This window comes from Colossoma macropomum, unplaced genomic scaffold (genome assembly GCF_904425465.1).
Source record: "Colossoma macropomum unplaced genomic scaffold, Colossoma_macropomum, whole genome shotgun sequence".
NCBI lineage: Eukaryota > Metazoa > Chordata > Actinopteri > Characiformes > Serrasalmidae > Colossoma > Colossoma macropomum.
Window position 1 is genome coordinate 52,540,312 of NW_023494789.1, and position 27,302 is coordinate 52,567,613.

A 27,302-nucleotide genomic window follows, 5' to 3' on the forward strand; every position below is an offset into this window, starting at 1 on the left:
GTCTAGCTCCACCATTCAGCCTACAGCAGTTTAGCTCCGCCCATTCAGCCAACAGCAGTTTAACTCCACCCATTCAGCCTACAGCAGTTTAGCTCCACCCATTCAGCCTACAGCAGTTTAACTCCACCCATTCAGCCTACAGCAGTTTAGCTCCGCCCATTCAGCCAACAGCAGTTTAACTCCACCCATTCAGCCTACAGCAGTTTAGCTCCACCCATTCAGCCTACAGCAGTTTAACTCCACCCATTCAGCCTACAGCAGTTTAGCTCCACCCATTCAGCCTACAGCAGTTTAACTCCGCCCATTCAGCCAACAGCAGTTTAACTCCACCCATTCAGCCTACAGCAGTTTAGCTCCACCCATTCAGCCTACAGCAGTTTAGCTCCGCCCATTCAGCCAACAGCAGTTTAACTCCACCCATTCAGCCAACAGCAGTTTAACTCCACCCATTCAGCCTACAGCAGTTTAACTCCACCATTCAGCTACAGCAGTTTAACTCCACCCATTCAGCTACAGCAGTTTAACTCCACCCATTCAGCTACAGCAGTTTAGCCCCGCCCATCCAGCCAACAGCAGTTTAGCTCCACCCATTCAGTCTACAGCAGTTTAGCTCCGCCCATTCAGCCAACAGCAGTTTAACTCCACCCATTCAGCCTACAGCAGTTTAGCTCCGCCCATTCAGCCAACAGCAGTTTAACTCCACCCATTCAGCCTACAGCAGTTTAGCCCCACCCATCCAGCCAACAGCAGTTTAGCTCCGCCCATTCAGTCTACAACAGTCTAGCCCCGCCCATTCAGCTTACAGCAGTTTAGCCCCGCCCATTCAGCTACAGCAGTTTAGCTCCACCATTCAGCTACAGCAGTTTAGCTCCACCATTCAGCCTACACCAGTTTAGCTCCGCCCATGCAGCCAACAGCAGTTTAGCTCCACCCATTCAGTCTACAGCAGTTTAGCCCCACCATTCAGCCTACAGCAGTTTAGCTCCACCATTCAGCCTACACCAGTTTAGCTCCGCCCATTCAGCCTACAGCAGTTTAGCTCCACCCATTCAGCCTACAGCAGTTTAGCTCCACCATTCAGCTACAGCAGTTTAGCCCCACCCAGTCAGCTACAGCAGTTTAGCTCCACCCATTCAGTCTACAGCAGTTTAGCCCCACCATTCAGTCTACAGCAGTTTAGCCCCACCCAGTCAGCTACAGCAGTTTAGCTCCACCCATTCAGTCTACAGCAGTTTAGCCCCACCATTCAGCCTACAGCAGTTTAGCTCCACCCAGTCAGCTACAGCAGTTTAGCTCCACCCAGTCAGCTACAGCAGTTTAGCTCCACCCATTCAGTCTACAGCAGTTTAGCCCCACCATTCAGCCTACAGCAGTTTAGCTCCACCATTCAGCCTACACCAGTTTAGCTCCGCCCATTCAGCCTACACCAGTTTAGCTCCACCCAGTCAGCTACAGCAGTTTAGCCCCACCCATTTACACTGAAGTTATAAGGAGTGTTTCAGCCCAGACTACTGAGCCACAGTACAGTACAGAACAAATCAGAACAGAGCTCATTTACATATATATAATAAGGCACAGTAACAGAAAGAGTCTGTTTAATTCTAAGGGATAAAGAGAGGCTGAAAAATGATCATGCAGAAATGAATAATGACTGTTGTTGTTACATAAGTCAGATATTTGTTATGTAAATTATGTAAATGGAGTTTTTGGCACAAATGAGTGCAAAAATATGAAATATGAGAAACTAGTTTATGGGCCCTTTTGTTTTACATCTAAGGTAATACAGTACTGTGCAAGAGGCATCTGAGAAAATGAGTGTAAATCTACTTAAAAATGTATCTGTTTAAAAATAGAATAAATATAAACAAGTAATCAATACACTGTGATGTGTTGGATGTAAACTATCTGGATTTTATTTTAAAGTAAACTGAAATGATTTCGATCATCATGTATCCCTCATTCTGATTATTGTTTTTATTTATGCTAAATCTACAGTGCGAGGGTCAGTAAAGTTAGGAATGGGCAATATGTATTATCATTATCGTGATACATTGTCACAATGCGATACAATATGCTTTTCTGAACATATCGTGTTTATCGTCAGTCCTTGTAGACGCTGACCAACTGCATGTTTCATTATAAAGAGTAAAATTAGTCCGTTTAACTGGATTTAGTGCCAAATACTGCATAAAAATCATTGTGTTCACAGTTGTTGATAGCATTTTTAAAAATGTAGGTTAATTTTTTTCTGTTCAAACTGATCAGATGTCTGAACAAATAAATATCATGATGTATTTTGAAAATTTCTTGAAGTATCACAATATTATATTTGCCATATCGCCCACCTCTAGAGCTGCATGTGTAAACGTCACTCACTCTGAACTGTTCTGTGTGTAAAATGAAACCCAGATTTAATTTACAGAGGATTATGATCACTTTCAGACTTTCCATCTCATCCTGAGGCAGCAGGCCAGCTGGTTCAGCTCACACTGCATGCAGTTAAACGCCAACAAATATGAACAAAAATCATGTTAAACATTTCAAATAATTATTCTCAGTAAATTCTCAAAGGGGTTTAAAAGTAGCTCATCTGAAATCCCCCTAAAAGTGATCAGCTACCGTCTACATGATCAGAGACAGTCTATAGATCCGTCTGCTCCTCATCTACACTGTAAACCTTGATTTGGATTGATGAAAAGTTGCTTTGCACTGTCCATTGGTCAACTCACTGGGTCTTCTGAACACAGCTGATCAATAGAGACTGCAAGTGTACCTCTTCTAAGCCCCGCCCCCTGGGAAAACGTGCCAAAAGTTTAAAGCAAAAGAAATATTCTTTTTCTTCTGAAATCTATCAGCAAAAGCAGCAAAAGGAAAAAATAAGGCAAAGACTGAGAAAATGAGAAATAAATTTACATCAAAAGGAGTGAAAATGAGTAGTAATATTTTTGAAAAAATAATTTTGATTTAACTGTTGTTTTTGCATTTGCAACCTATTTTATAGACTTTGATAAATTAACATTTTGCTTGTGGATTTTATTCTTTTATTTGAAACTTTCGGCACAATATTACTTCCATAGCTCTGCCTCTGATTGGCTGATCATTAATGGGAGTTTGTGCATCTTGATCAATTTACCACCAATTACAATTTTCTACCACTAGGGGGTTTCTGCATAGGCTGATCAGCAGTAGTTCTAAATATAAACACATTTTCACGCTGAAGAAAAAAGCACGATAAGTCACGTTTGTGTGTAGAAACGAGTGTACGTGGGCTTTATGCATGAAACTGTACATACGGCTGATAAACGAGACCCCAGGTGTGAAGCGCTGCTGGTGTGCTGTGGTCATTCTGGGCGTCGGTATGTGAGGGAGTGAATGACTGGAATGCTCCTCAAATGTCAGAGCGTCTACTGTAGGACACACAGCACAGTGAGCTACTGTAAACTCAGGACCTACAGAGAAGATCTCAGTCTCTCAGAGCTCCCTGGAGAACTTCAGTACTTCAGAAACCCAAACCTCAAACTACTGAACTAAACAGTGGATCAGAAACAGAACACAACCATCAGCAGTGCGTTCATTAGTGTAGTACAGGGTTTCTCAACTATGGGGTCGTGGACCACAGGTGGGCCATTAAGCACTGTCTGGTGGTCAATATTAATGTAAGTCATGCAACAATGGTGCACAAAGCAGCTTCATCTATTTTTTGCCATTTGTCTCTAGAAAAAAAGATTTAGCTTAATTTGCCACCATCCCACCTCATAAAACAACAATATCTATAATAATAAGACAAGCTTGTGTGTGTTAACTGTTGATATTCAATGTTCAGTGATATATGTGGCATGTTGAGCCACGTGGAAAATTGCTGTGTTGAAAATTTCCCAAAAAATGTGTTTTCTTGTGGGCCTCCATGCTTTCTAGTAATAAATAGGTGGAGCTTAAGGTTGAAAAGATGAGAGGAACCATAGATTTGTTGATATTAAGTTAGTTTAAATTGTAAATTATACTGCTTTATTATATTAAGGTAAGTTAAATTATATTGCTAAGTTTCCTTCAGGATCAACAAAGTATTTATCTATCTATCTATCTATCTGTCTGTCTGTCTGTCTGTCTGTCTGCCTGACCAATATCAGAAAACATTAATGCAGATTTTAAGGAGTTGAAATTTTGAACTGGTTTTATACTTCAGCGGTTTAGTTACACAGTGCTTTACTCACTGATATGAAGGTCTGTTCTCAACGTTCACACTTCCTAAACTCACATAATCAGCAGAAACTCACAGTTTTAAATAATAAATATTATAAGAGTGGGGGCGGAGCTATGTGAGTTCCAAAAGGAATCACTAATTAACGGTGTGCTATTGTTAAAAAACACACATAAAACCACAGGTTGTCAGTATCGACTGATATTATCAGCCAGCTGATATATCGGTGTGGCGATATATATATAATATATATATATATATATATATACATACATAAAAAATATATATATATATATATATATATATATATATAAATATGTGCAGTAAAGAGATCATGAGGTGGAGGTCAGGAGGTAGGATCAGGGTCAGGGTTAGGATTAGAGAGCAGCTGCGTCAACTATATTACTGTAAATAGAATAACTGATGACACGTCTTTTGTTTTTCCTCAATTTTAGGAAGGCTTGCAGACTTTAGGGCACAGAGGACTGGGACCGAGCATCTACAGCCACGTCCACCCCCTGGTCAGAACAGAGAGGTCAGTGCAGCTTTTGCTCTTTTTCCACTCTCAGCTGAACTCTGACTCAGCCTGGCATCAGAAGATCAGTGTGAGAGAGGCTCTCTGTGACGGTCAGCGTGTCCTGCAGTGCTGTGCTTTAACAGGACGCTCCTCAGATGGACTTCAGTCTTTAACTGTAAACCTGCAGACTGCAGCTGTGTGTTTGGTGTTTCTGATGAAATGGCCATTGTTGGTATGGGGTATTTGAGAAACTGGTGGGCTTGTGATGTCATGTGCATCTGATTGCTGACTGACGATACTGTCATAAAAAACACAAACCACAGTGTCTGAGCCGACATACGGACTGCAGGCTGACCCTCACACTGACAGACTGAGGATCCTCTTAATCAGTATCTGCTCTCTCCAGTAACCCTCTCAGCACAGCACAGACAGGCAGGTGACTGTGGTACTACCTGCTCTGTCTGCTTAAACCAGAGAAAATAAACACGCTGTCTATTCAGAAACTCTGTTTGCAGCTAACTCTGTTCTCAGTATGGTTGGGAAGTTGTGGGTTGGTGCTTTTGGGGAAGGTTTGGTAGATTTAGAGTGGTAGTTTTTGGTCATTTTGGCTGATTTAAATGGTGGTCTTTGGTCATTTTTGGCTGATTTAAATGGTGGTTTTTGGTCATTTTTGGCTGATTTAAATGGTGGTTTTTGGTCATTTTTGGCTGATTTAGATGGTGGTTTTCAGTATGGTTTGGTAGTTGTGGATTGTTAGTTTATTTTGTAGAGTACTTTTCAGCTCAGAGTGCTTTACAGACAGGTGACAGACAGGTTTTACAGTAATACAAGAAACTTTGTGTTAATTTTACATTAAGACATTTAAAATCATATAAGAGACACAGTCACCCAAAAAGATGATATTTGTATCTTGCTGTACCTGTTACAGTGTTTGTGTGTTAGTTGTGGTTCCTGCGTGGTCACTCAGATGCTCTGGGGTCGAGCTTCTGCCACCATACGAAGCCACAGACACTCCGTCTCTCCGTCAGCCTGTGGCCCTGCTAGTCTGAGTGTGTGTGGTGATGTAACTGCTGAGACCTCAGATTTAACCCCGCACTGGTTCACTGTCCACACCATTAACAGGGTCCACTTCTCTGGAGGCCAGATTTCTGAGCAGCAAAGCAATGTATGATATTTTGGAAACTGCTGAAAGTAGAAACTGTTAAAGTTAACGTGGTGAATTATTACCTTCACTAGGCCTGTCACAATTACTGCATAATCTCCTAATCACAATTAATAAAGCGGACCACAATCATTTTCCAGATGTTAGCTTTCACAGTTATACATTAACAGATGTCAACTGGGCTCGTTTTCATTCATTGTGTTGAGGCAAATACATGTAAATAAAAGACAGCAGAAGATGCATTTAACCACAAAACGTCTCAAAACTACAGTCAGGGAGGAGTTCAACTGCTGACTGTGTGTGTGTGTGTATTTTATTTATATATACATAAATAATATATATATATATATATATATGTATATATATATATATATACACATAATATATATATATATATATATAATATATATATATATATATATATATATATATGTGTGTGTGTGTGTGTGTGTGTGTATATGTATATGTCCTCTCATTGACTATATATGATATGGATGATATATGCACTCATTGTTTGGAACAGCCAGACTGTGTTGTTGGTGATGAAAATTGGAAACTGCTTTCACTCTGAAAGCCACAGAATCTTAATGTTCAGGTTCTTATGATGAAAATAGTGCTACTGAGTTATTGGATGTAGTAAATACTTGCTGATGGAGCTCTTTTTGTCCATGTATATAGCACTAACACAATACACTGCTTTTTGAAAGGAAACACATTCTTTAGTGTCAAATCTGAGCAAATTTGCCTACTGAGATTAACCACAATTAATTATTTAATCTGTTTGTTGTGATGGAGGCAAAATGATGTACTTAAGTCAAGACACAATCTTAGTTCTCCTGCTGGAACGAGTCATTTAAACTGCACATTTGTTTTCTCCTCGTTGTGCCATGTTGCCAGAATCAGTAGAAGTATCAAAAGCTCTGTCTGAAAAGAAAGGCTGCTTGGCCGCCCCCGAATCATAATTCTGAAGTGAAGGTTTTGGAAGCCTGCTGTCAGCAGTCCGACGAGGCTGTACACAAGCTTTCCGCTCTCTCTGATATGTGCAGCGCGGGTCTAATAAAGCCGGACTGATCCTGAATCATTTACAGCCCGAGCTGTGTCTTCATGTGGGATCCTGCTCCTTACGCAGTGAACAGAACGCTCTGATAAAAGACAGAGCTGTGACGGCCCTCAGCAGCGCCAGCGGAGCAGCTGATGTGGAAAATGATTGAGTTTGTATACCGAGGACAAAGACGCCACTTATTTCAGGCTCTCAAAGAAAAGGCCAGAAGTGGAATAATCTACTGCTGCATAGCTGCACTGGTGAAATCTGCCCTTAATAACAAACAATGTGTCCTTAAAGCAGCATCATATGAGAACTGGGATTTTTTGCTCTTGGGCTCCCCCTACAGTTATGTTAAGTTCTGCTTTATTAGTTCCACAACAGGGAAGTTTCATCTCCGCATTTTAACCCATCTGTGCAATCCGACTCCCCTCCACATGCACGCAGGAATATGACGTTACAGGATTCCTGTGTTTCTGTGTAAACAACCAGTCGTGAGTGTAATCTGTAGCGTCCACACGCCTGCGTGACGTACAGAACATTACAGAAACATTACAGGATTTTATTACAGGAGGTCCAAACTCTCAAGGCTGATTTGGTGTCAGACTGACGAAACTTTTTGGCGTGAGATGAATTTATTTCTTTGCATGTTTGTCTGAAATGGACTGAGGTTAGACGACTTTTGGCATTTGGAAAAATACAGACAAGGTTACAGCCGACAGCGCAGTCTTTCACATAACACTGGCAGGGATGAACACTCTGCTGTCAGAGTTTCGTTGTTTTCCCGTTAGCCGTGAGACTGTCCTGCAGCCAGTCCGAGATTCACTGTCCGCTCTCTCGCTCTTCTCGCTTTTCTTTTCCTCTGTTCTTCAGTCTCTTCACAGCCTCTGCCATGATGTCCATGCTGGGAATACCGAGCTGGTTCTTCTTGTAGCTGCTGAGTTGTTGGTGTGACGTGGCGCCGTAAAGCGTTACACAGTTCTGGTGAGAGGTTCTCATGCAGCTCCTCCAAAGTTACATAGTGCTGTAGCAGGTATTCTGGCCCGGAGCGGCAATGACAAAGACGCCGTTCTGACTAAGTCAGTGTAGCATCAAAAGAAGCTGCTAATTTAAGGTGAAGTTGTTACATAATGCTGCTTGAAGATGTGGAAACTGGATCCTAATACTATGACTTAATTACCTCTACTCAATTAGCTCGTTCCTAAGCCTCACCACTTAGTTATCTAGTTCTTAAGCTTAACCAAGCCCGTGAACATGGTTTATCTTGTTCCCACGTCTTACTAGTTGTTCTGTTTGTCTCATCGGATTATCTTTTTGTTTGCCCTTCTTTAAATCAGAAACTGTGAAGACTTAATTATCTCATTCCCAAATATGACTAAGTAGTGACCATGACTTAATTATCTCATTCCCAAACTTGACTAAATAGTGACCATGACTTAATTATTACATTCCCAAACCTTTCTAAATAGTGATCTCAGCTTTATTGTCTTGTTTTATGCTGTACTTCAAACTGGACATCATGACCTTGACTTTTCTTTGTCACACCGTAATTTAAATGACGACTTCATTCTCTCGTCCTCAGGCTCTGCTACGTCATGGCCACAGATGAATTATATCACACTTCAAATCACAAATCACTTTACTAATGGTTTAGTAAAGTTTGGGACTGAGGTAATTAAATGATTCCTTACATGGTGAAAAGTTTTGTTTATAGTCCTACATAAAACCTTTTTGAAAAGGGTTCTAAATAGCACCAAAAATGTTTACAATCAAAAGCAAAACCTTTTTGGTGCTATACAGACCCATATACGACACATTCTCCGTCAATCTGAAGAACCATGCAAAGAACGCTTTAAGCATGCAAATGGTTATATGAGTGTTCATGATTCTGTATAGAAACATTGGAGCTCGTTCACCAGCCGTCCTTAAGGAGGAATTTCCGACGCAGTTCTGATGAAGATTCTGACATTGACCAGTGTTCTCTTATGTGGGGTTTGTTCTTGGGTAAGAACAGAATCTACACACAGTCAAGAGCACAGAGGTGAGAACGGTTCTGCGCTTTAAGAACTCGTCAAGAACACACTTAAGAACAAACTTAGGAAGATACTGGAGAACGAGGTCCAGTGATGGATGAATACTGCATAGCAGCACAGATAACATGTTAAAAGCTGGTTTCAGGCCCATCTGAACTCACTGTGACGAGCTGATGAAGAGTACTGAAGCTAAACTGAAGATAAAAATGAGTTTTATGGAAATTAAATTGTTCATCATCAGTCACGAAAAGTGATAATTGTCTATAAACCAGGCCCAAAGGGTGCCAAGAGTTCTGACTGACGAAAAGCAGGTCACTGCAGGTAGCACCAGCAATTTGGCTCTCCCTGAGGAGACTGATTACGGCTCAGACAGAGTGAGTGGGTAGCTGTAGGTACTCTTGTCAGCAGCAGCTGTATCTGATAAGAAAATCACCACTTAATGGGAAGATAATGATTCAATTAACTCTCACTTAGTGGCCGTCAGAAAAGAGAAGAAATTGCTGTTCTGTTGCTCTCGTTGCCACAAAGTGCTTAAGGTTCTCTCCCAGATTTAATCTCCATCTAAAATGAGCAACTAGACCAACGTGACCTGCTTTTCCTTAACAACATTATTATGGTAGGAATTTTTAATGTTACTGAATAGATTCTGGGAATGCTGACAAGAACTTGTGGATTCTTTGACTTTAGGCTGACAAATAAACACATTTCAGTCTCAAACCTGCGTGATCAGAGTCAGTATTTCAGACAGCAGCACTGTCATGGTTTTACTGGTTTGTGGTCTGCAGAGAAAAATATCTGATCTTTATTAAACCCTTAAAATCCCAGGTTTTATTATAAGGCTTATTATTCAGTAACTACAGGGACTTCAGTGCAAACTGGCTGATAGACCTGAAATATTAAACATTTTTGTGTTGAAATTGCAAATTAAGAGTGCGCAAATCACAAGAGCAGTTTTTAAAAAAAATTAGAGCTGACATTATCAACAATGTCTTAAGTTTTAAGAGGGGAAATTTAGTTTTACAACTCAGAGCTCATGAACTGCCTGGAGATCAGGTAGACCAATCAGAGGCAACCAAACCTCCATGTGTTGTGACATCACATCTACGGCTTATTGGCAGTCTGGCTCACTACACTCAGGGGTCGAGCCTCAAGCCAGAAAAGGTGGATATTCGGGTCTTCTTGGCCAAAAAACACAGGACTGAACCCTAATTTACAGAAAATAATCGTAATTTAAATCGCAGTCACAATGTTAGTCAAAAAAAATTGCATTTAGAAATTTTCCCCAAATCATTCAGCCCTACTGGTTAAGCTATTCTAAGGTGACAGAAGTGGCCATTTAAGCGTTCAGTATGATGCGTTTTTCTTTTTATTATTTTATTATAAACACAATACACAATTTTCTGTGGCATCTCTATGGGATTCATACTTACATCAAACCCAGTATAATGGAATAAAAGATCACGTCACAGATAAGGTTATATTAGTTATTAAATGTCATGCTACATATATAATACGTAATACATATATGGTTATATATTAAGTGTCGATACAGGAAAACCCACCTGAGAAAGCTGTACAGCATCAAGGATGTTGTTACTAAGTTCCATAGCGCTACAACAGGCGTCCAGGAGAGACACCATTCTCACTGTTGTAAGTCAGGATACCATCAAATTGATTTTGAAGCTGTTATTTTAGGGTAAAATTGCTACACAATGTTTCCTCTAAAGGCTTGAAGTGTGTCTTTCATTACTGTAGCGTTAGCCTGTTAGCTTTCTGCTGAGCTGCTCAGCCTACTCCAGTGAGGGCAGAATCCAGTTAGAATATAACATGCAAACCAGTTATAGAGAGTCTGTTAGGAGCAGTGATGTTCTACTGGCTGTTCTTCATCTGATTTCATTTTAATTGCACAGATTTCAACTCTAACAGCTGGACTTCATTATGAAGCCACAGTCTTGTGTCTCACTTCGTCTTCACTCAGCTGTACTGACAGCCACAATCTGCACGTTCTCCCAGAAACACCTCAGAGACATTTAATGCAACAAAATAGTATTTTAAAAAGTGGGCACACTTTGACTTCACTAAAACGGTAACGAACAACACCTCCGTTCCCCAACCGGATATTTCAGCCGTGATCTCGAAACACAGTGGTGGCGTGAAAAATAAGGTGGATATACACTGTAAAATAATAATATTATCAATCGAAAACATCTTAAATTAGTGAATAAATCTAATACTTCTCTATGACATTGTTGTAAGAATATTCTAAGATTATTCCACCTGTTTCTGTTTTGTTTTAAGTGATTTTATCTAGTGAAAGTGTCTCCATTGGCAGATCAGTTTACTTGTTTTGAAAAATAATTCTTAAAACAAGGAACTGCCAGCGGAACAACGGACACTTTTAAAAGACAAAACTGCTTAAAAACAAGTAAAAAATGTTTAGAAATAAGTTAAATAATCTTACAATATTCTTAGGACAGTCTCATACTGATAAATGTAGATCTATTGACTTCATTTAAGATGTTTATACCTGCTAAGATATATTTTTTGCAGTGTAACAAGAATTTATTTAAGTCAGTTTCTATTGGTCCATTCAGCATCAATTTGACAAAAAAAAGGGCAGCTGGTGTTTTAAACTACATAAAAAGGAAAATTAAAAAATTAAAAATTTTTTCAAATTCTTTCACTGGAGCGTCTCATTTGAGGGCTCCGTTGTTAGGGGTCTGCTCCCACATTTGAGTGATTTGCAGAGAACAGCTGAGGAACGTCAGGCTCAGTCCGTTATTTGAGCGCTTTGCTGACCCCGAAGTCTGTTTACTGCAGTTTTTACATATGAAGGTTTGGGTAGAAGCTGAAGGCCATCTTTCACAACAGGCTTTGAACAGACCTTCAGTAATGAGTCTTCTAGAATGTCTGAGAGCCTCTAGACCACCTTCAGGTACCTTAAACAGCTGTGAAGACTCCGTGTTTCATCTTCAGTCTGCAGCCTGACAGCCTCGTTCAGCTGCTGCCTCATTCCCCGATTCCTCCTGTCAGGTTTTCCATCCGCTGCTCAATTTATTCCTTAAGTGAGGACGTCAGCCTCTCCTCTGTAGCGTCTGCAGAGCAAACGAGAGACGCTCGGAGAGCAGCTGTCACTTTCTCTGAAGCTGTAATTAATAAGAACGGGATCTGAAAAATAAGCGCTGAAGTTGTTTGGTGTCAGTCAGCTGGAGGAGCTTCTTCACACCTTTCTCAGTCGCTCGGTCTGAGGAGACGTCCTGGCGCCCCGTCCTGCTGTAGTGTGGGGTGAGACAGAGTTGAAGCCTAAAGTTCAGCCCTGACCTGTTTATTTGCTTTGACAGCCGAACCTCACGTGAGCTCCTGAGGGGTTTTGTGAACTTTCAGACGTGCTCGTGCAGCGCAGACGTTCTGAAGCTTCTTCTTGGCCGTGATTGATGATTGAGTTGGTCTCCAAAAGGTACAGTCAGCAGCCCTCAGTGCTGGCAGAAACCATCAGTTCAGAAAAACGTTCATTTGTTGATTTAATGCGGCAGCAGGACTGGGTTGCACTGGTTTTGCATATGTTTATACCTAAAGCCAGGATTCCACTACAGGACTTTTACCCCAAATTTAGCCCTGATTCTCAGTCTGAGTCTGTACTGGTCGGCTCTAGTCTGCAGATTGTTGGGTCAGTCACAGAGAGAGTCGAGTCGTGTGTGACTCAGATGTACTTGCTCCTGATCGCGTTTCAGACCAGTCAGGGTTTTTAAACGTTTGATTTTTTTTGACCCGACTCTGAATGAAATCTACTGTAAACTGATCAACGACTCAATCTGAACTGACTCCTCCAACAGCCAATGAAGACTGAGAGCACAAAGGGGGAAAATACAGCAAATAAAATAAAAAGCTTTTTAATGAGCTGAGTTTAAGGAACAATCGAGTTTATGTACATTTAAAACTCTAAAAACCCCACACTGACCACATCTTCACATCCATGATCCACTCAAACACATTTACCTGCTGCTTCTTTACTGTTTCAGTGCAAACGGTAGAGAAAACAGCAGCAGCAGCTCCACGTTTGTTGATTTGCGTCTCCTATTAACGGGAGAATGTGAGAGTTTGCGCGAGTTCAGTGATTCTGTTCGGTTCAGCAGCTTAAACGTTGAGTAGTGTGTGATCCCTAATCGTTTAGTGTGGATCCCCAATATTTCACTCGCCAAAGAAAATCTGCAAAAACTAGTCGGATAGTTTTAGACGCCCAATCTGTAATAATCTGTTAAGACTTTTAAAGTCATGTAGTGAACCCAAGACTTAACTGTGTGTAAAGTCTTTAGTTACAGTAGTCTGGTGCTCACTGACTGTACAGCTGCAGTTATTGCATATTTAGAGAAGAATTTATTATATAGTGTTTGTATGTATTTGTTGCCTGTCTGCACTGTTGTCTGCTGCTGTTCTGTGTTAAATGCTGCATCGTGTCCTGGAGAAACTTTAAGTCTTTGTTAAATTTGGTTGCAGTACAAATCTTCGAGTTGTGTCTTAGTAACAACTACCTAATGCGCATGTTGCTCTACCACAATAACATGTTCAGAACCTGCCGCCACAGAACCACAATGCTCTGACTTTTTCCATAGAAAAATGTCCTGTATAAAAATAATAACGTGTAAGATGAGCTGAATAAAACGACTCATCTGTTTATTCTTTACGTCTCCTTATGTACACATGCAGCTTTGTAGACAGCAGTTGGTGGCTAATAGGGTTGAGCTGACAGACGATAATCCATGGTCAGTGGCTGACAGACATCATGATGTTGAGCCAGTATAGTGGTTTTTGGGTCTTGATTGTTTGGACGAGACACTCCACACTTTGTTATCCATTTTATGAGTTATGTCTGTTTTCAAATGAAAAACTAGTTGAACATTCTGAGCTACACAGTCTTTTTCAGAAGGTTTCGGCTTGAAGTGACGGACTTAATAACACGCTGGAAATCTGCTAATGGTAAACAAAGACACACTTAGCACCGCCTTTATCACTCGCTCAGCAAAATGAACGACGTGAGACTGACGGTGTGATGTGTGTAGAACTGAGAGTTTCCAGTCTGTAGTTCTGTTGATCAGCTCCGCAGTGCAGACGCTGCGTATGAGCGGCCGTCGTGTCTGAGCTGTGGAGTCACTGCAGCATCACTCGTGTCGCTCAGAGGCAGCCAGTGTGGAGAAAGGAGCGTCTGGATCGCAGGACGAAGCGACAGTGGAGCGATTTTCTTTCTGAAAAGCTGCTGCACTTTGAGCAAAATCACTTCACTCACACGCTCTGCATCTGCCTGCTGTGTCTCTGCTTTAACATAGAAAACTGTATTAATTACGTATTTCTCACCCAGAGATCTGAACTGATGAATATGTATTTAAGGAGTGTCGAGTATTTATAGTATCTGTAAGACTAACGCTGTGCTGGTTTGGCTGCTTTTACTAGCAGGCTAATAGTTACAAATGACCAAGAAAAGACAATTAAATCAGTTACGTCACTGTATCACCTCGTTAATACACACTGTGTAATATCATAACTGTTACTGTACTGACACTCACTGCACACTTTAGACTGTAAACCCTGCTGATATTCATAGTTCAACACCTGCTCTCATGTAAATACAACAAATCTGTCTTTTATGCTGTGTAAATATACACAGTATATTTATTTCTACTCTCTCATACTTTAACTTGTCTAATTTCCCTATTTCTGCCTAATTTATGTTTATTTCTATCTTTTTTTCTGCCTAATATTCAGGTTTGTGTGTGATTATATGTCTTGCTACTGTAACACTGCAATTTCCCTCCGTCCGTCCATCAGCAGTCAATCAGCCATCATTTCGTGTTAATGACAGGTCGTGACACAGGCCTTTAGTAACCAAAGGATTTTAACGTGAAGAGTCAAAGATGAGACTCATAACTATGGATTTCCAGAAATACAGATATTTGTATTTTTGTTGTTGTTGAATATCATTTGTTTGTTAAACAAGAGAACATATTTGACACATTCCATTAGAAATGACCGTGTTTGTGGTCAACATTGTGGCCCTGACCTTTTCCGTTTTCCTGGTGATCCACTGACTCGGAATATTCAGGAACAATTAGCATCACTTCAGAGGAAGAGTGATCCCACCGCTCCGGCTCTCAGAGGCACTTACACACACTGAAATGTCACTGGCCGAGGGGCTTCAGTGACGCGGTGGTCTTGGCCAACATGACAGTGACGATGATGATGATGATGATGGTGTCAGATCACTGGGCCAGGCTTTTAGGGCCTTGTTTAGTTTAAAGGATGTGTGTGTGTGGATTGAGAAATGGTTTTGTTAAGGATTTATTATTTATGCTCTGTTCTGTTCTGATGTTCAGTATTCAGGGTGTCTACATAACACATTCATAACATCTTACATAAACACTTCATAACATGCTCATGAATGTTTAAATCAACATTTATAAAGCTTGCATGTTTTACATTAATTAATATGGACTATGCCTTTTCACTCAGAGACATTTTTCAAAACAAAAGTTCTAATTTTTTATTTTGAAAAACTATATTATTTCCAGTAAAATGCCTCATTTCTGGACAGCCAAAATAAAAATGAGCTTGTTTTACCCCTTTGGTCATTAAGTGCTTTGACACTCCATCATACTAAGATTCAGTTCCTGACCGTGTTTCTGTGTAATTTACTGTCTGTGTAGTAAAGTGACATGCAAAGCAACAAGTGCTTAAGAAAAAACAGGTAATTAAAAAGAAATTGAAAGTACAGGTGAAACGTTCCTGAGCGTTAAAGCACTTAACAACCAAAAGGATAAAGCCGAGGTCATTTTTGTTTTGGCTTTACAGAAATTAGGTGGTTTTTTTTGTTTTTTTTAAAATAATATACTTGTTCAAAATAAAAAATGAGGACTTTTATTTTGAAAATGTATCTCAGTAAAAAGCCTTGCAGTCCATATTAACATTATGTAAAACATGTATACTTTATAAATGTTGATTCAAACATTCATGAACATGTAATGAAGTGTTTATGTAAGGTGTTATAAATGTGTTATGCAGACACCCTTCAAGTAAAGTGTTACCCAGTATTCTGTGTTCTATTTCTTTATATTCTATTCTGCTGTATTTTGTTCCATTCCAGTCCATTCAGTTCTATTCTATTCTCGTGTTTTGCGTGACATCACGGTTCAGTCGCTGCCATTCTGAGGACCGAATCAGGGAGTGACCGTGCTGCACGATGCCTTTAATTAGCCATGCTTTGTGAGTGAATGACCTGCAAGACCCGACAGAAGCCGAGAGACGAGAGACACACAGACCTTTAATTCAGTGTTTTCACTCCAGGTTTGGAGCTGCTGCACTGTACAGTTTAGTGTCTCTCTCTGCTGTTCACACCTCGTTCAGCTCCAGAAGGGGTTAATCAGCTAATAATATCAGGTATTTTAACCAGGAAACCACAGTTATGCAGTGCAGGGGTTTCAGGACTGGAGCTGAACTCTGAACTAACTGCCCCAGCAAACTTACAGAATCACGTCTGTCGAAACACAACGTCGTTTTCCGACCCACGACATTCAGTCTGATATTTAACGCTTATGTTTCTCCATTCAAACGTCATTTAAATCAGAAACAGAGAGTAAAGTTATCCCGGCTGTCTGCAGCTCCGCTAGGGGGCGACTGTTCACCTCTTGGCTGGTAACATCAGCTAAAGTTATCTAAAGGCCAGCATTGATCACATCTGTGTTAATCAGCTGATGTCGTTCCTCCTATGATGTGTTTATCTCCTCTTTATGAACACCATGGGATCCTTTACCCACCCTGACGTGAAGAGCCGGTGGGCTTCTGTGCTGTTAAATGCTGTGAGAGACTCCAGAATAGGGGGAGGGGCTGAGTATGAGATCAATATAAATGTCAGGAAGCACAAATTTGGTATCTTTCCACCAGTTTAAGTGGCACCAGGGGTTCTGGGGAAACTGTATAAGGATCTCAGCTTATTTTATCGACTTTGTCGAGGAAACGCCTGAAATTCAGTCCCAAATCTGGCGGCCACAACAGCAAAATCACGTGACAAACCCTGAGATTCTGTTCTGGTGTGTTCTGTTTTGGTTCAAATCTGTTGTATTCTGTTCTGTTCCACTCCATACCATCCTATTCGGTTCTGTTCTGTTCTTCATTCTCGCTCCTGCTGGGTATTTTGTATTTGATATTGGTGAAAGTTTTAACAGCTCCTGGTGTGAAATAATAAAGCTGATCAGTTCTTGGTGAAATATAACGCTTTGCTGTGGTTGCGTTCATGTTGCTTTCAAACGTCTTTGTATTCATACGTGTTTGTGCGTCTAATTAATTTTTTAAGTAACTTCTGAAGTCGACCCTCCTGTCTGACTGATAGTGCTTTATAATGATGCAACACGTGAGTAAGAGCTTATTTTCCTATTAAACAGGTTTCACATTCACGCTTATTATTTACTCAGAGTTCTTTGTAGTATCAACCGAAATGCAGTGACTTTATTACTCGTATCTAAACTGCGTGAGAAATTCTGTTTACCAGCGCATCGTCACTGTCGGAGCAAAACCTCCCAACTTTACAGGAGACGGAAAAACATTAACTTTAAATTCTGAACAAGGAAACGTTCATAATACCCCAGTTTAAAATGGTGTTCCTGGGTTTTGTTGTTGAAGACATGCATAGTAAGTTAACAAGATGTCCTTGTTCGCTACTGCAAGTTTGTTATTGTTGCGCGCGTCAAGACAAAAGCTCTGTGATTGGGTGCTGCAGTTGTCAAAAAACCCTGCCTGATCTGGATTAGGAGCCTGTATTTCAGTGCAGTCGTACAGGTTTCAGCTCGTGTTGTATTTCCACACTAATAAACTTTGAAACCACCAACACTGACCGCAGCAGATTCCTCAGGTTATTATCGCTCTATTAACTCCTTAAGTGTCCAGGACCCACCAGCAGGCCCAAACTATTATTATACACTTCTATAATCTAAGAATAGCTCAGCCAGTTTGCATTGAAGTCCCTGTAGTTACTGAATAATAAGCCTTAGAAATAAATAAGCCTGAGATTTTACAGGGTTAACAGGTCTGAGATCAGCTCCTACAGAAACTGATGACACCAACAGATTTGTTTTTGTGTGGTTTAATTCAGGGATGGTGTGGTGTGTGTGTGTGTGTGTGTGTGTGTGTGTGTGTTGTTGTGTGTGTGTGTGTGTGTGTGTGTGTGTGTGTGTGTGGTTGTATAGAGTGTGGAGAGGGTTTAACAGATTGCTGTCCGTTGTGGTCTGACCTTTACTGTCAGCAGAGCTCCATAAAGCTCAGAGCAGAACCTTGAGCCGGGACTGAATACTAACCAGACCAGCTGTGCTTCCTGATACCTCCCCCCCCGCCCCCCCCCCTTCCACTCTCCATATCTCTCATTTTCCCTCTTATTATTATCTTTTCAAATGACAAATTATCATGTTTATGATGTAATAAACATTATGTAACACAGCACTACAGTAATACAGACGTTGGTGTCACTGCAGCACCACAGAAAGGTGTGTCACTTTATCTTTGTCGTAGTTGCCAAGACTGAAATTCGAGGATGTGTCCAGAATGGTTGGAGAACCAAACACACAACAATGTGGGAGTCCAAACTAAACAAAGGATATAAATGCTTTGTGGAAAAATTCCTTCACAGCTGTCGGAGCACAGTAACGTCAGCTAACGTCTACAAAGCGATGAATCAACATATATGTGAAAATAACTATAACCAGAACTCTAGATTAGCCATGTTAGCTGGAGATGTTGAAACAGCTCGCGAACAATAAACTAGATGGTAAAAAGCTAAACACGCACACAGTACAGCAGGGGGCGCCGGGTCGTCAGGGTCCGCAGCGCCACTGTAGACGTTTCTACACAAACGCTGAACGAACATCTGCTCCCTGCTGAGCTCTCGCTCGCTCAGATACCGACAGCTTTAGAGGGAGGAAATGAAAACTGTTCCTCTGAAAGCGGCTGAAGCAGCAACTTTACAGCACTAACTGTACGTGAACGTTGGTCAGCAGTGCTGAGATGCTGAGGCTCTTTTACTCCGTATGACAAAGTTTATTCATTTATTAGTTACACAAACTCGTTTTTCTCTGCTCATCAGCTGACAAACCACTAAAACTCAGCTTGAGCTTTAAGCTCAATAATCCGGCAATAATTTTATAGCAGTGGGCTGTCACTGCAAAATATATCAAAAAGTAGCATCACATCTGGTACAATTTTAGTCATAAAAACCTCAATAAAACGTTTCCTCCTTCTGAGTCGAGCAGGATGTGTAACATATGGGGGGGGGGCTTTGACCAGTAGGGGGTGTGTGTTTTTTTTCCACTCTTACTCTTCAGGGACCAGGTGGAAAAATAATTAAGTAGCATTAGCATGCTACTTGCTAGCCAGTTAGCTCCCCAGTATTTTATTTTAACCTGGTTCATAAAACATAAGGAGAAAAGTAAAGGAATAAATCTGCCGCTCCCTAGTGGTTAAAACTGGTGTAGCATGCTAACTGTTAATTGTTTTTGTGTTTTTTTGGCTGTAAAATGATGCTGGAAACATTTTTGGGCTGTTTTTTGTTAAATTCTCCAGGGTGAAAAATAAGCAAATTGGAATATAGACTCAGGAAAGCACTTAATTTGCATCCGTAATTTTACCATGTAATATAAATATAATATAAATAAATTTAACTAAACTGTCAGGTTTGATGATTCCTGCTGCCTTTTAGCACCGTGACCTCCAGCTAAGGTGATCTGGCTGAAATATGTGTGGAGAATGTGTGATTTTGAATGAAGAGCTCTTTAATTCTGGGCTGCAGTGGGTCGCTGATGTTCTGTGTGAGGACCTCAGTGCAGCAGAGTGACTGATGGCTCTTTGATGAAGTTCTCAAAGTTGCAGTGTTTGGCTACAAATCCACTGCAGTGCAAGCTCAGCAAATTACAGCAGCAGATAATGAGACGAGATGTGCGCATCCCAATCAGCAGCGCACTAAAACCGTGATTAATTGCTGCTGTAAAAGAGGTTTTCATTGGTGTTGGGTGCTTTTATTTTGGCTGTCAAACAATTTAAATAATTAATCACCATTAATCACATTCACTCAAATTTGACCCTAAAGAAAGATTTTGTTTGAATTTATAAAGCAGTGTGTTGTGTTAGTGGACAAGATGAGCTCCATCAGAATGTACTGATTACTTTCAATAATACAGTAACATTATTTTTAACATGATGTTCATCACTGACGTCCAGTGAGAGCAATAATGTCTGCATGTTTCAGTCAATGACTGTTTACATCATATATATCAGATCACTACTTCCTTCACACTGTGGCCTTTGGCCCAAATGCAATCACTCCTGTTTGCCAGTCATTAACATCTGCTTTGTGGCTCATTTTCCAGAGAACGAGACATTCACTGCACTGTACCACCTCTTCTCAATCTATGAATCCCGTCACACACCCCACAGGTATTTATAGCCAGATCATCCTCATGCAGCGCCATCTGCAGGAGCCTAAGGTTACTACCACCTTAAACACACACGGTGACTAATTTTTAGTAAGAGTATATATCATATATACAGTCAGATTGTATATATCATATATAGTCAATGAGTCATATCATATACATCATATATACATCCAGTGAGTGTATATATGATATATATACAGTCAGCAGTTCAGCTCCGTGATTGTATCTCTCGCTCTCGTTCATACAGCTGAAGAGCTGAAGGTTTCGCTTTAAAAGCTGTTTAAAAGCTGTATTTGAACAAGAGCTACAATCACAGATTCTACCAGAGTGACATACAGCACTGCAGCTGGACTTCAGCCTGAACTACTGCAAACAAACTAGGAAAATTAATTAATGGTGTTACAAATGTTAAGTCGTGTTAATTTAAACTGTAAAATATCCAACTTAATTGAGCTGTATAGCATTTGATACCTGAATAAAGAATTTTGAAAAATATTGGTTAAAAATTTTAGTTTTAATCTAACAATCTAACAATCTACCTTAGTACTAAACACATGAAATATTTTGTTAGAAAAATTAATATCCATGTTTTGTAATTTCACTTACATTTATTTTATGACTGACCTAAAATTCAAGTGAACATCAAATAGTTAAATGAACATCAAATAGTAAGTTAGCAAAATAACATCATGTAAGACAAACGTTTTTATATAAGCCTATTATCTGAAGGGTTTATAGATTAGACCTTAGAGCTTAGTTTTAAATCACCCGTTACTTTTTAAAGTGCAACAAACCTTCTTTGGACAGAGAAATTAAACTGAAGTGATTGTAGTTGAGGAATTTACTCCCATCACAGCTGATCTTCTGAAACTGTTGCAAGAGTGTGTAACTCTGAAAGAGTCAGCGCCATTACAGTTTATCAGTATGGTGGAAATTAAGAAATTACACAACATTATATCTAAAATTAGATATGGTTCTATATAGCACCAAAAAGGGTTATTCTATTGTGTTGATGTCAGGCTTGTATTCGATAGCAGAACCCTTTTCTACTATATAGAACCATATACAATACACTCTCCATTAATCTAAAGAACCATTTCACCAGTTAAGCATGCAGATGGTTCAATAGAGAACTCATGGTTCTAAATAAAACCATTACCTTTACTAAAGAACCATTGGAGATCTTAAGAGTGCAGATAGTGTACTGTATACTTAGATTTAAAAGCTTGTGTGTGAAACTTCATTTAACCCTATGAATAAAATTGAAGACATGTATTCTATGCTGTTTATCTCACTGAGATGCAGCACTAACAGATGTGAGTTATGAAAATGAACTAAATGCATGTTGAGTTAACTCAAACACGCAGTGTAAAAAGTGGACCTATACTTTAAGTTGTGCTGACTTTCAGAGACGCGTCTGTTACAGAGATGATTTGATAATTACACTGTTATTATTTTTGTCAACCTTCTTTTTCATTGTTCTCACAGTAAATCAGTGTTTATAATGTATATAACGCTGTAGGGCTGAACGCTGATGTGCAGTGCTGTGTGGGCGTGGCCTTAATTCAGCGTCTCTGATGGGCTGTTTATGTGTTTTCTATCGGCCGAGTTTATTTATGGGGTAATAAATGTGCTGCCAGTGCAGGCGGTGAGTTCTGGCCCTGGCTGGGTGGGAGAGCGGCCTGTCTGTCAGAGTGATGGATAGTCCAGGCTCCTCGGTGGTCTCTTCAGGGCTCCCGACACCGCCGGTGTCAGCACGGAGCCGGCCAACTGCAGAACCGTAAACAGTTTTGATGGACGGGCAGGCCACGCCCTCTCTAGCTGAGATGCACTCGGACGCCATTCACGGACACCTTCAGGATCTGGACCGAACGCGCGAGTGGAATCTGAGGACACGGCAGAGAGGAAGTACACGCTGGAGACAGAGCTTACTGATCGTTATTAGAGCCATGAATATTAGCGTCATTCGTCATGCAGACGAATCTTTTGAAAAATATTTGCCCATTTTTAATTTGATGCCAACAACTGGTTCGAAAAAAGTTGGGACGGGGGAACAAAAGGCTGGTAAAGTTGTGTAATGCTAAAAAAAAACACCTGGTGGTTGATTGACAACAGGCCAGTAACATGATTGGGTATAAAGAGCATCTCAGAGAGGCGGAGTCTTTCAGAAGTAAAGATGAGGAGGGGTTCACCACTCTGTGAAAGACTGCATGATCAAATGGTGCAACAATTCAAGAATAACGTTTCTCAACATAAAATAGCAAAGAACTTCTGCTTTTCATCATCTTTGGTACATAATATCATTAAAAGATTCAGAGAATCTGGACAAATCTCTGTATGTAAGGGACAAGGCCAACAAAACAGACGGCACTGCATTAAAAACATGATTCTGCAGTGGAAATCACTGCATGGGTTCAGAAACACTTCTGAAAACCACTGTCTGTGAAAACAGTTCATCACTGCATCCACAAATGTTAATTAAAACTCTAAAATGCAAAGAAGAAACTAAATATAAACAGGATCCCTAAAGACCACTCAGCTGGTTATCAGTGCACAGTTAAAAGCCAGTATTCATGATGGTGTAGGGGGCATTAGTGCACATGGCATGGGTGACGTGCTCATCTGTGAAGGCTCCATTAATGCTGAATGATATATACATGTTTTGGCAACATATGCTGCCATCCAGACGACGTCTTTTTCAGGGAAGGCCTTGATTATTTCAGCAAGATGATGTCAAACCACATTCTGCATGTATTACAGCAGCATTGCTCTGTATTAAGAGAGTCCAGGTGCTAAACTGACCTGCCTGCAGTCCAGACCTGTCACCACTGAAACATTTGGCGCATTATAAAATGAAAAATATGTCAAAAGAGACTCCGAACTGTGGAACAGCTGAAATTCTTTATGAAACAAGAACAGAAAACATTTCACTTTCTAAACTACAGCAGTGTCTCCTCAGTTCACAAACACTTACAGAGTGTTGTTAATGAAGAGGTGATATAACGCAGTGGTAAACAGGCCCCCGTCCCAACTTTTTTGGAACATGTTGTTGGCATCAAATTCAAAATGGCCAAATATTTTTCAGAAAACAATAAAATTTCTTAGTTTCAACATTTGATATGTTGTCTTTGTAGTATTTTCCTTTAAAAATATGGTTTACATGATTTGCATATCATTGCATCCTATTTTTATTTACATTCTGCACAGCATCCCAACTTTTTTGGAAATAGGGTTGTAACTTCAAAAAGACATGTAGTCCAAAAGTAATGGAAAGTAATCAGATTATGTTACCTTGATACATTAATCCTGTGGATTAGGTTAACAGGTAATCTGTACCAGAATACAGACCATCACCTTCCCGTTTCATACAGTATTTCACTGTATATAAATATATAAAATGCATATTTAGGCCTGAAGATAAATGTTTTAGACATGTTGACCGTCATATACAGTGTGTCTGAAAATGAAGCAGAGAAAATATAATTGAATAAGACTCAGCACAGCTACATCATTAAACTGCTTCAGTCCACTGATGTGTGCTGTGGTCATGTGATCGCATACATATTTTTATGTTATGTAATTGGTTTAATGGAACAGACATTGCATCATGTCTACATGCAGGCTTTGCGCTGTTGTAAGTCTGCAGTAATAAGACAAACGATAAATCCAGCTGCTACTGTTAATCCACCCGCTGGTGTAATATAATCCCCAGTGTTGAATTAACTCTTAACTGTGGAATTAACTCTGGATTTAAAGGGACGCTGCAGGTGTTAATTCAGCTCTGGGGGTTTTACTGATTACAGCGCTTTGCTCTCCCACTGATCGGACTGTAATCCCCTCAGTGAAACCCAGACTCATGTGGACATCGGAGAGAAAGGGGTGTACGCCCTCATGGTGTCTCCCACACGTAGGTTCACAACAACTGAAAACCAGAAGCTGTATTACTGAAACATCTTAGCTCTGAAGTCTTTACCTGTTTGTCTCCATGACGACTTCACAGACTGAATATAGTTCAGTAGCTGTTCCAGAATAACAGTTCCTAACTTCATCATCTCATCATGAACTCCAGATAAGAAAACAGCATCACACAAACATCCTAACTAGACTAAACCTCCTAAATCCTGTCCTAACTTTAGGATGAACCCCAACAGGGTCCTCACTTCTGTTTAAGGTCTGTTTCTATGGTTTTTAGGCAGCTGAGTCAGCAGCATAGTTCACTACCAGCATAATGAGCTCCATTTATTTCTACTGTAAAACGCTGCTTTCACTGTGAGATGATTTTCTTTTCTAACTCTGCGTTTTAAAGATCTCAGACGCTGCAGACTCGATCTCCACCGCCCCTCTGATCACCTTCGTGTGTTAATGTTGATGATGAAATATTACAGTGATGGTGGTGAATAATGAGGAGACGGAGCTGAACGTGTGTCTGTTTATTAGGAGGAGTAACGTTAGCGCGCTCGGCTAAAGCGTTTGGGAAATGGAGACTGAAACTGGGGAGCGGCGACACTCCGATAAACAGCAGGGGGCGCTCTCACAGTATTCACCACTTACAGTTTATAACATTTTAGTTCTGTTTGACCTTTTGATGAGGTGTTTACGTTTCAGCTGTGTTTGTATGGTCGGTCGCTAGGAAACAGACATGACAGCTGATTGTCGACTTTGATCGAGTAGGTTAAGATTCTCTAACTGGAGAGGAGATGCTGTAAGATAAGATTCCTAAATTCAGATCGGATTTGCTTCTGTAATACAAAATTGTGAAAAATCTATCTTGACCTGTCAGATCTTAACTTAGGACTAAAGACAGGAAGTTTCTGTAATCTTTGCTGGAGACAAAATATCTTACAAACTAAGAAAAGGTTCATTTTAAGGAATCCATCACAGCAAATATGAGCGCTCGTCTCAGAGAGGAAGCTGATGATGTCTGTTCGTGTCAGGCTAATATAAGCTCAGAAAGCTCAGCACAGGAGGAGCGATGGTATCAGATTGGCTTGTTCTGATTCTCTCTTGCTCACTGTCTGCTCTCATCGGTTGACTAAGGCCCAGTCCCATTTCACCCCTTGCTCGTATAACTCTAGGACTTTCACGTCTAGGTGTAGGGTGTCCTGATTGTTGTTGAGATAGAGGGGTAGGGTGAAGAGTTGGGGCTACATGGCCCTCCAAACGGAGGCGTGGCATGTGCCCATGCCCAGGGCCCCGATGACAGCCACAAGAGCCAGCAGGGAGGTGGGGCCCAAACTCAGAGCCAAACGAAACCCCGCAGAGACAGTGGGAGAGAATGAAAACCGCAAGGCAGTGGGGAACGGCGCACGAGCCTCGAGCTCCGCCTCCTGGGCACTGCCTCCGGACCGCGGCGAGGCCACTTTAATTTGCCTTATGTTTGATCCAGGTGGATGAGCTGGTGAGCGGCGGCGGTAACGGAGGCAGAGCAACAAGCTCTCTGTCCCTCTCAGCTCAGGTGCTCCTTTTAAAAGAGCAGAGAGGAGACGAGCAGCAGCAGCGACAGACTGCAGAGCTGAAAAGCTCAGTTTTAGAGAAGTCTAGTTCTGCAGCCACTGAAAAGTGGACGGCTGTGGTTTGGTGAGATTGTGTTTGTTTGGAGTGGAAAATAAAGTTAAATGGCTGCTGCATCCTTCAGTCCTCCATCCAGCGTCCTCCTTGAGCCCCGGGTAGCGCAGGATGTGCTACAGGAGGTTTTTCAGAGTCACGCTCCAAACGCAGTGAGACATGAGAGGAAATGAGAAGGCCTTCTGGATTTCATCTCTGTCCCCTAATGACACGAATGAGGATCTCAGCCTCTTTTATAGAAAACAGTTGAGATTATGTTTGATCACTGTGTTGATGTATTTGATTTCAGTCTTTGCCCCCCCCCCTTCTTAATAAGAATAAGAAGAGGAGAGAAGCTCAGTGCTCTGATGTGGACAAACTAGGAGAAAACGGCCTCTAAGTGACGTACGCAGTGATACATCACCACCTCTCAGCTGTTACAATAACAGAGTTACTTTAATGATGTTTATTAAAATAAAGACAAAACAATGTGTCACTTTATGTCAGATCTTTCTCGCTCTCTCCTCCAGTTCTGTATCAGCCTCTCCATCTCTGCTCTCTCTCTCATCTTCCCCCCTCCCTCTCATCCCCCAAAATATTCTAATATGTTGTGCTAATTAGTACAGTGAGTGGGAAGACCCTCCAGCCTCGCGTGAGTGATTATGTGGAGAGTCAGATCTCTCTGCAGGCCTAATTAATGGAGCCCTGCTAGAGCAGAGAGTAAACGATGATCACAGGAGGACCGAGGATCTTTAAGGAGCTTCTTCCTCAAAGAGAGAGAGAGAGAGAGAGAGAGAGAGAGAAAAAGAGAAGAAAGAGAGAGAGAGAGAAGAAAGAGAGGGGGGAGAAAGAAAGAAAGAGAGAGGGAAAAGAAAGAGAGAGAGGGAAAAGAAAAAGAGAAAATAGATAGAGGAAAAGAAAGAAAGAGAGAGAGAGAGAGAGAGCGAGAGAGAGAAAAAGAGGAAAAGAAAAGAGAGATTCCAGTTAAGAAAATTCACCAGTGAAATAATAACACACCTGTATCATCCTCAAACACTAACCCTCCATCCACACACCTCTTCTACTCAAACTCAGGAACGTTCTCAGTGCTCTGTTCTGGTTCCACTAACGCACGTGTGTCAGACTCCAGTCCTCACAGGCCAAAACACCGCAGACTTCAGCACAGCCTCATTAAAAGGTGCAGTGTACGAATCTGGAGAACGACAGTTGATATTTGACCTCAACAGAATAACAAAACACACCCCTCCCTTCAGTGCTCCTTCAGAAGCTCCACCCCCCAAACTAATGGACACACGTTGCTGAGGCAGACAATGCTTTTTTAGGTCTTCGTGGTCATTAAAC

The 27,302-nt window shown here is 40.9% G+C and overlaps 1 protein-coding gene across 2 annotated transcripts in view; it reads left to right on the forward strand.

Moving 5' to 3' along the window:
* The window catches only part of raly (RALY heterogeneous nuclear ribonucleoprotein), a 102,761-nt gene that overhangs the window by 6,128 nt on the left and 69,331 nt on the right, over window positions 1-27,302 (forward strand). For both annotated transcript variants that reach the window (XM_036571616.1, XM_036571618.1), the window contains exon 2: window positions 4,654-4,733. The gene's annotated coding sequence lies outside the window, so the exon portion shown is untranslated. The remainder of the gene's footprint in view (window positions 1-4,653; window positions 4,734-27,302) is intronic.